We start from the raw sequence: 10,784 nt of genomic DNA on the forward strand, positions 1-10,784 counted from the left end.
GAAAATAAAAATGTTTCCTAGGGGTTAAAAAAGTTTTGAGTCCGCCATTTTTAGCCAGTTGATCAGGAGAGTGCAAACATTTTTTATAAAGATGGCGAAATTATTAACTTTGAAGAAATAGGGAAGGGTTCTAATATATACTCATATCCTTGTAAATTCAACATCATGTATGGTGAGCAATTTTAATTTATTTAACTGTTGATGCTTAGAACAAACTATTCTTATGTTGCTTTTCATTTCATAGCTCAGTGCAATTTCTCTTATTATGTCAATTTTAAAATATGAACAACAATATATTTCCTTTACTGTGGAGGATTTGATGCAATGTATGTGCATGCATAAATAAGGAAGGCTGAATAAAATTAATGGTATTTTATTAAAGAAAACTTTTTAAAAACTGTTTTTTCAGAAAGCAAACAGATAATACATATATTTTTGAATTTCTCTTGATAACTGAGTATAGAACATTAAGGACATATGCAACATACATGTACATCACAATTTAACTTTCCTACTGATAATTTTTTGAGATATTCTAAGTTTAAAATCGTTATACCATCACATGTTCGTAGATAAGAATTCAGCATGCATTTCCAGTTTTGAGCAGATATCAAATGGTGATTTTTTTAAAAATTCTTTTAAAAGAAAAATTCAGGGAAATATAATTTAGCAGGTATTACTCCAAAATTTGAATCAGAAAAGGTGTGCAGCATAACCATACATTATAAAATTGCATAAAGGTCTCTTAATTATTGTAGGTAATAAATTATTCAGGGAATATGAAAATAAAGTTCAAAACAACATTGCATATGTTCTTAAGCAGCATACTAACAAAACATTTTGGTGAACTGGCAAAAAACTAGAACTTTCAATAAATCTTGTACAAATCCTTCTTTAAGGACACCTTGTATAACCAATATTTGACAAAAACACGTAAATGTGTAAAGTGGAAGATCTTATGGAGTTTTCACTTACATTGCTTTGTGAAACCAAATAAAAAAAAGACACAACAAAATATAACTACTGTAACATTATAACTTTTTTATATAAAAGGTCATGGCTCTAATCATTACAAAACTATTGCAATTTTCTTGCATGATGATCACCTTTAAAAAAATGACAAAAAATGACAAAAACATTTATACATAAGGATTGTGTGACCTACACGAAATGGTAAAAATAATTTTTTGATGGCTTATAAAAAAATAAGAACCCATTACACACCAGTGAACCTTTTTTGAACATTTGATGAAATATAATATGGTATGAAAGTATGAATATTGAGTTTATGTATTTCATGTTCAACATATTCAGGTAGCTGCCATTTATATGAAAAATGGGAGAGAACATGCAAATAAAGATTTAATTTATCTAAGCCTAATGCCTAGAATGCTTAAAATGATTACAAATTAAGTAATATATTGGAGATTTCATTTTTTTTTTATCTAAGGACAGGTCACTTCAACTGAAAAAAACTTAATGTGCAGTGAATAAAGAGTTCTGAAACAATCTGACCAAATAATACTTGTTTGATAAAAAGAGAAATGTCTGGTATCCCCGAGTTAGTTTTGAAAAAAAAAATATTGTTTATGTTAAAACTTGTGCTTGTGCAACTCTCGTCAGTCCTGCATGTAAGAACAGCTTTGTACATTAGAACAAAAAGCAAAACAAAATCATTTTATATGCTATTTAAAGTTCAACAGTATAAGGGTGATACTGTGTGATGAAATGTAAGCAGATTTAAGTTTGTTCTAGTTAAATAATGGCTAACATAAACAAAGGAATTTTGAGAGCTTTTGTTGATACAGCTTTTTGAATACAAAAAGAAAGATATATGACAAAAAAGAAAAACTGAAATATGTTAACAGTACATACAAATTACAAAAACTATAAACAAAACAAGTCCACTTTGGTAAATAAACATTAAAACAATTTTTGACAAAATCTGACTAGAAAGGCAAATGACTAGACCTTTTGTTTATGCAACTCTCTTGCATATACATGTACAAGCAAAATATATATGAAAATGTCAACCAACAAAAACTTGTGTGAACTACATAAAACAATAAACTAAACAAGAACGATACCCTTCATAACGGTATACAAACAAAAAATTAGTGTATACTGCACTAAATGGAAAAAATGCCTTGCTCAGTACATTGGTTGAATCCAGGGCGAACAGAGCTAATAGTGGTATACCAAACTCTGGGATGCAATGGAGTTGAATGTTCATGCAACTCTTTTGCAGGACAGTTGTTTAATAATGCTATTTATCATTTGAAACTTGATCTCAACTGGAATAACATCAAAGAATTTGATGAGAAGCTCATTTTGGTCATTGGTGGAAGGAAGAGTGAATCCCCTTGAAATGAACAACTTCTCAATCTGAGGCTTAAATATTGCCACTTTCTGAAGGGGTTTATTAGATTCGTCTAGTTCAATCATTACTGTAGCCCGTAAGTAGTTATTACACGCATTTTGACTGTAGTTTCTTCCACAGTTTTTGCATTGCATGATATGGTTACCAGAACAGGATTCTGCAGGGGTAAGTTTGGTGTTGTTACATAAAGATGTAGGACAGGCAAGGTACGGATCAACATCAAACACAGCTGTGATAGTACCACTCTTCAAATCCACAGCTGGAGTGTCTCCCCAGTTTCCATCAGTGTCCACATCTTCATCATCGGACACCAGCAGCAAGGCTTCGTCATTTGCTAGTTTCCACAATTTAACAAATGTAGTCAGAAATATCAGAAAAATCTACATGGTGGTTACTGATTTTGTGTGCTTGTGTGTTTCCTTTTCTTGCCTTTTGATGCATCCTCATTTAGAAGTATCATTTTTAAAAAATACAATAAACATTGCAAAATTTTAATGTTTTATATAATTATCCCATTGATTATATGTGTAAAACAACAAACCTCACACTGGGATGATCTTGTAGTGGTTAACCCCTTCTGCTCGTTGAACAAACGCACCCTGCATTTTATAATCTGCACACATTCGCCTTTTTAAATGGTATTTACCATCGAGTCCCACACTGCAACTGTTGCATGACTATCCACATCTTTCAGAATTACCTCTTGAAAATTTACATCATTTTGCTCAACCCTTTTCTTGCTTGCTGGCGACAACTGAATGAAAATAAAAATACATAATTTAGAAAATGAGAGAATCCAAACAGGTCTTTTCATATTTTACTGATTCATACCTCTAAATTATATTAAAGTATTTAATGACATAATTAAAAAAGAGAAGTTTAAATTCTAAATAACGTATATTTCAATCTTCAAATCTTATAGTACCTTAACAACTTTTCCCTTGAATGTAAGTAGTGTTTTCACTCGTGAAGCTAGTGCAGCTTTTAAAGTCATTGTTTGTCCTGCAAGGGTTGGGGCTTCACGCTTAACATCATCCGGGATAGCAAATGGTCTTGATATTCCCACATCTGTTTTGCTTGTAACAGCTATGAAATTTTGCTTCACAAGAATATTCATAAGTATTACAGCCATTCCTTGAATAAATTTGTTTCTTTTGTTTGGATCATACACTGTTACTGATATTGCACCTGTTTCGTCTGCAAGAATTGTGAAGAATTCATCCTTATATTGCTCATTTTGTGACTTTTCTATGTTGCAATACTCAGCTGTTGGAATGTTGCAAGTAAATGATCTGAAACGTAAAACCCTGTCTCTAAAGCATCCATTAATTTTGTACCACCTACATCATGTGCCAGATTATTTTCACCTACAACACCAAATAGTATGTCAGAATGTGTTATAGCATTCAAAGGTACCCCAGCTACAACAACAGTGTTGGGCATTTCATAGTGTGCAAGGTATGCATTCTCCCCATGTCCCAAATCTCTAATAATACGGTCATAAAGGCTATCTCCTCGAATCAAAATATTGTCAATATCCCCAGAAGAAAAATTGCATGTGAAATCGTATGTAAAAAACAATGCTAAGGCAAAGAATGCAATCGCAGTGCATTGTGAGCCACCATGAAAAAATCTAGGACTACCTTGGTGCAATGATCCCTGTATTGTTCTAACGAGAGACATTCTTAACGATTCTCTTAAGTATAATCTTTCTTAAAAAGACACACTGTATCGATTACTTTTTGTTTGGAACAAAAACAAAGCTCAAATTCTAAGCAATCATACTTACTGTTGACATTTCGTTGATTTTCCCGCCTTTCCTTCACCATGTGCTCGTTGGAGTTCGAGTTGTTTCGCCCCTATTACTTATCCGCGCTGGGTGGTTTTGCCCCATTATAATTTATATATTTTTTTTCAAAAATCACGAAATTTACATCTTTATATATCATGTAGGTGATATAAATAGGTTGATCTGAGTGAATTTATTCCAACAATTTCTGTATTTGCCTCAAAAATTTTTAATCAGGGTCCACGCAACAAAGATACATTTTATTTAAATCTAAACGCAATCAATTAAAATGGTACATGTATTTCACTGTATAGATCGCTTTAGATACAGAAAACGCTTTCTCAAAGCACACACGCATAAACACAGCATAACACATGAGCGATTTAACTAGATTCCAAATTCCACTCGTGCAAAGCCAACATGTATAAGGACGAAGCCACCCGTTACCTACTCATTGTATTGTATTGCATTTCGATCCCGATCAATATGTTCCCAATCGGCAATGCTCGACTGCCTCCGCTTCACTCCGCATAAAGTAACTTCCGATCTATAAATATAGGGTCCACGCAATAACGGAATGCCTGTTTCGAAAAGATTTTTTTTTAAAGATTGTTTCCTATTTATTCTTAGACGATACTTTGCCTCCTAATTATAGTCCAACCGAAATCAGAGAGATTTAAACAAACCTGATTCTACACAATCTGAGGATACCTGCTTATCAATATGTGTAATCATGGCTTTAATGATCTTAAGAATATTTATCCCTTTATATTCTCAGGTAAAACTTTGATCCCCAGTGTTGCCAAATATTAACCATTGGTCCATAATTTGAGCACACTGAATCTTTATTAACAGAGGATACCTGTGTATTATACTTCCTCGGCTTGAATAAAGGTTGGGCAGCTTTTTGCTAAACGCAATCAAAAAGAATCCTAGATAGAACCTGGGGTATGATTAGTTGCTTTATTCATGTATGATATCGATGTATCTTACAAGCGAATTAAGTGATGCAATTCCCATTACTAAAATAATTTTATTTGTATCTAAATATAATATCCAATCATTTTTTCATGTTTAAATGAATCAATTCTTATTTCACAATTATCCCGATAAGTTTAAAAGTTTCATTGTTCAGTTTCTTTCCATTTACAATACATTTGAATAATGCTTTGTATTATCAGACTATCGATTTGGTTTTGCATGAATAGCTTTGCATGTATGTAAGAATGTGTTACGTTTGTTGTAATGGCAATAGATTCAGGATCTATCAGGTATAATCAATTAATCATGTCGCTGAGACAGTGCTGTATTAAAAACACGTGTTGTTTTTACCTCGTTTATTTAACTAAGAGAGAAAATCAAAACATGCACAGAATTGTAATTTCCGGATTACTAAAACATGCACAGAAGTATTATTTCCGGATTACTCAATACGAACTAACATACACTACACTCCTCCCTGACTAGTAGAAGGATCACCATGAAAACAAAAATGAAATAAGTTAATGTAGCAAGCACTTCAATCAAATATAATTAAAGATTACTTCACACCAAATGAACTTTACAGAAGGGTTCATCTCAGTAAACGGACAATTCCAGATTATGGATAAGCTCACAAATCTAGTCTGTCCGGCTTATTACGAGTTCTTGGCGGATTTCGACGTGGCACTGGTACTGGTGTACTGGTCTCTACGTCCTTCAGGCATTCTTGAGTTTTGTCGGTAGGACATGGAACCTTCACGGATGGCACAAACGGAATATCCACTGGAGTTGAATATGCGGCTTGATTTTTGGATGTATGAACTATTTGATCAACGTGCCTCCTCCAAAGAGATCCATTGACATCGACCTTGTAAGATAAGGGTCCAGTGCTTGAATGGATTCGGCTTTTTCAAAGATGATAGGGATTTAAAACGTAAGTAATAAAAATACGTGCTCAGTTTTTCCCCTAGAAAAATGCTATAGTCGTACATTGCTACTAAATGTAGAAAAAAAATATTATTACTTAAAAAAGAAAATAGACACCCAAATTTTAATCTAAAAAATGAAAGTATCCATTGTATTAATAATTTTTAATGCAAGGAATAAATTACTATGAACATGTATAAAGTACTTTACTTTTAGCTCCCAGCATTTCTCTTTATTTTGAGATTTGCTAAATGGATTTAACTTTTATTTAAAGGAGTTGTTCGAACTAGCCGCTTGTGTGCCAAAGAATTCCTATGGAAATTAGCATGAAGGAAGAACGAGAACAGAGAGGGAAAGAAAGAAATGCGTTCATAAAGGCAACAGAGGACAATGATCGGTTATTAACCTGTTAACATGTTAACAAGTGAAAATGCGAAAAAAAGTGTATATAGTAACAATGAGTGGAAATTTATTCTAGATACAAATTTTAATCTTAAAAGAGGGCAAAATTATTTAATGTTTTAATTATTTTCAAAAATACATTCAAAATACATTTGTTATTTTATATTTTCATTTGCTTCCCTTGTGTAGAAACAAAAATTCCGTCGCAAATAATTCATTTTATTCTGATAAAATATAAGAAGTTAAACAAGCCTGATATTACTTTTTATTTATTTTAGCTAACTTGTATTTTCAAGTAGGATTTGAGGTAGATTTTTTTTTCTGATTGTAGAGACGGTCGGATTAGTTCATGTGCAGATTTGTAACAATTATGTGTGTGTATGACTACATATTGGGCCAATGTTGGCTCAATGTTGGACCAATATCTGCAGAATCACACTTTACATTGGGCCAACATTGGCCCAACATATCGGGCCAACATTGATCCGATGAGCAAAACTACATTGGGCCAATGTCATTTGCCAACATTGGCCCAGTGTAACTGATGCCCAACGTTGTTTCACTTCCGGGTAGTGTATATTATAGACAGACAGAAGTATTAACAGGTTTAACACCGTACAACGTGCAGCTTTGGAGCATACTCATAAAACACAATTGCACATGAGTTAACGCTACAACTAACATATTTATTTTGAAACTCTAATCTTACAAAACGAAAGTAAATTAATATTTAAGAATGGAATTAATAAAGTTTACAAAACGCAAAGCGTGTTACAAACGTTAGCCCAATGTTAGCTTGCTATCTGGAGTATGAGTATTAATCAATGCAATTTTCTCCGAATGTCTGAATACATTTAGGTTTTATACAATCAATATATTTGTTGGTCAGTTTTTTCAATAAGAAAATGCAGAGTTTGTGCTTTTTTCATATTTTCCTGAAAATACATTTGGGATTCGATAAGTTTCCCTATATAATATGATGAACTACCATACTAAACTTACAAGAGAGCATTGATAAATTCCCATTATGGAATTCCCTTACAATTTTGTTACATGTAAAGAACAGGGCAGCAAATACTCTCCTCTTTATTCGCCAAGTTATTTCCACCAATTAAATAGAATGAGAACTTTAATCTATAAAGTAGAAGTTTACTTTCCATTAAAGCACCAAGTAATAACTCCTTGATTTCTCTTCTTATTATGATAGAAAATATGACAGAATTTTATGAAATGTCTAAATGATAATGAAACTGACCTAGCCAAACTTTCAAAGATATTCCAAAAAATAAAATTTATGAATCCAAATGTAGTTGGAATGTGGACGTTCTTATATATTTTCCTTTGTTACAGTCACGGTTGATGCACTTAATTAATTTACCATTTTCCAAAAATTAAGCTCAAGAGCTGTTAACCGTGTACAAATTATAGGTTTTAATGGTTAAGATGATACGTTTTATTTTATGATTTATACATCATGCAGAAAAGACACGGTGATTAGCAACTGACCTAGTTACATAAAACTTTGGTTGCATTTAGCATGTTTAGATAAACAAATGTTGGATTGTGTGCATTAAAATCTGAAATAATTTGAGGTAAATGATACTTACATTTCTGTGTATGTGAAATGTCTGGAAACAGCGCTAGCTCTAAAAATCCGCATTAAAGAACAAAAAATTTCAAAGCTTTCTTTTTTACATAACACCTTCAACGTTCTTCTGTAGGAAACTTCAGATTAAAATCTTGGACGTGCTAAAGAGATGCAGATTTGACCATCCCGTCCTATCAGATTTCACGACCCGTGTGTAGAAGTTCCAACTCCCCGTCGATTCTCATTCGGAAGTCACTTGGAATTACTTGGAAGTATTTGGAAGCATTTGGAATTCCAAGTACTTCCAAGTCATTCGGAAGAATTTTATTTGGAAGAATCTGAATTTAATTTGGAATCTATTTGGAACCATTTGGAAGTTCAGAGATGAAACTTAGTCTATATATTTAATAAGCAGATGTTATGTTATCAGGTGATCGGGTTCGAGATCTTGTCTCGGGCTCGACCTCGTTGATTTTGAAATCAGGCGGTTCTAACATAAACAGTGTTGCATCATGATCACACTGTTAAAGGAGGATTGATCTAAGAAGTATATGTAATTCAATGGAGATTATTAACATCTTTTAAGTTCATGACTCCTTCATTGGTATCTTCATTTAATGTCGCACTTCTCTTGAAAAAAAAAAAACAGCTAGAACGTCACTGTGACATTGATCATTGCTGAAACTGTGAAAAGTGTCAATATTTTTGGAATTACTCGTCAACTCGATACATGTCAGTGCTTGTATCTGATGATAATACAACGTGTTCGACTTTTATTACTTCTGTAAATGCAAGAACCCAGGAAATACCTAAATTACCGCTATTCTTTAATTGTGACATGGATTTGTATTTTGCAAAAATATCAGAGAATATTTTAATTCAAAACAGTTTTACAGGATAATCTTTAACCAGGAAGGTTTGTCTTTTTCAAATGCAATGAATATTAAACATTAAATGATGCCAAAAGAATAGTGTTTTGTATGATAATTATTATCAAATTGCTGGTTGTTTGTTTTCTGAACAACATGTTTAAATATTAGCCAATGAAATCTTGCTTTGATTTGTTGAATGACACTTGCTTTAGTCATTTGGAAGTCATTTGAAAGCAACTTGGAAGTCATTTGGAAATTTCTAGAAAAATCTGAGTTTTAGTCATTCGGAAACAACTTGGAAGTAACTTGGAAGTCATTTGGAACCATTTGGAAATTTGTTCCAATACTCCGAATGGTGATTTGGAAATTCCAAATGAAGAATTCCAAGTGATTTACTTGGAAATTCCAAGTGCATCTTGGAACTTCTACACACGGGGACTACCATAACAAAATGGCCAGTCTCACGCCGTAAAAAAACCTATCCTAATTGCTTGGTCAGAAAATGTGCTCTTATCTTGGAATATGCTCCCTAAATCCAACACTCTAGAAAAATTATGTAATGGAAGTCTTTATAGTGTGTTCGTCTTATATTTTTTTCATTTTTTAAATTTATTCATTTATTTTATTTTATTTTATTTTTTGATATGCAATTTAATATAGATTTATGCATAATTTAATAAATTTTTATGTGATTCTCAAAAACATTTAAGTTATTGTAGTGTTTAAAGATTTACACATCAGAGCACATTGGGCCAGCATTGTGAATTATGTCCTTATTTTGATATAATTTGTTGAGTAGACAACGTTGAACAAACATTTGGGTGAAGTCAGAATTCAGGGAGCACGTGAAGTGTTCGTTATAAAATCGGACAAGGAGAGAGTGAAAGAAAAAAAATTACAAAAATAGTTTATTATATGTATTTGATGTTACAGATACCGTGTGTTCTTAATAAACCTGCATGGTGATGTAGGAAATATTAATAGTGAAAGTTTAATTTATTATAAACATTTATTGTTTGATAAAGGGCAAAGATGTGTCTTATTTTCCGATGCATATACGTGCCGAATGTCATTTTTTTCTCGCAAAATGTTGTTTTGATGGGAAGACTGTTGGAACGGAGATGTAGGTGAAATTAGGTGGGGGTGGGGGCTGGAGGGGGCGGCCACCAATCACTTTGAAAAAATAAAGTATACTATAGAAAACAAAGCTTCTGTATGGATGTTCGTCCTCAATTACATGTATTATGTCTGATAAACTTTTGGGCTTGTCAAGGAATTTTTGCTTGATAATCCCCACTAAAACCGAAAATGCTTGGTTGTGCCACTTAAAACTGAAATTGGAAGAGAAGTTGTGAAAAATGAGCAGTTATAGTAACAACACATACCTCTATTATAATCTATTAAATAGAAAATATCCATAATCATTATTTCACATATTTCAATAGTGGCATATGACGGTTCATATCCTTCACAACTTGTATTGAGCGGTGGATGCTTTGTATTGAATACAGCTATTCCTTTAGTAACTTTGTTGATAGTCACATTCATCACTTGTTTTGGACAAGAAGATGGATTCTGCGTGAACACTTTATATCCACCGGTTGATGGTGGTATGTGCAATGACTCATTGAAAACAAAAACACTGAATCCAGTATGGCGATTCAAAGCTAAATGAAAAAGAATTCATCCTAAATAGAATATTAATTAAGTTTTAACTGTATCATTCTTATACAACTTTTCCCCTTTATAAATACAGGGGATATTCCTTACATTTATTCAATCCGCTCTATGAATTTAAATGAAGAAGCGTTTTTGACAGAAATAAATTTCAAATTGAATAGTCAA

At 32.5% G+C, this 10,784-nt stretch overlaps 1 pseudogene; it reads right to left on the reverse strand.

Moving 5' to 3' along the window:
* Positions 1-2,229: 2,229 nt before the first annotated feature.
* On the reverse strand, positions 2,230-4,209 carry LOC133189213 (uncharacterized; annotated as a pseudogene).
* Between the last annotated feature and the right edge of the window lie 6,575 nt (positions 4,210-10,784).

This window comes from Saccostrea echinata, unplaced genomic scaffold (assembly GCF_033153115.1).
Source record: "Saccostrea echinata isolate AGI-Se365-2 ecotype Australia unplaced genomic scaffold, CSIRO_AGI_Sech_v1 ptg000017l, whole genome shotgun sequence".
NCBI lineage: Eukaryota > Metazoa > Mollusca > Bivalvia > Ostreida > Ostreidae > Saccostrea > Saccostrea echinata.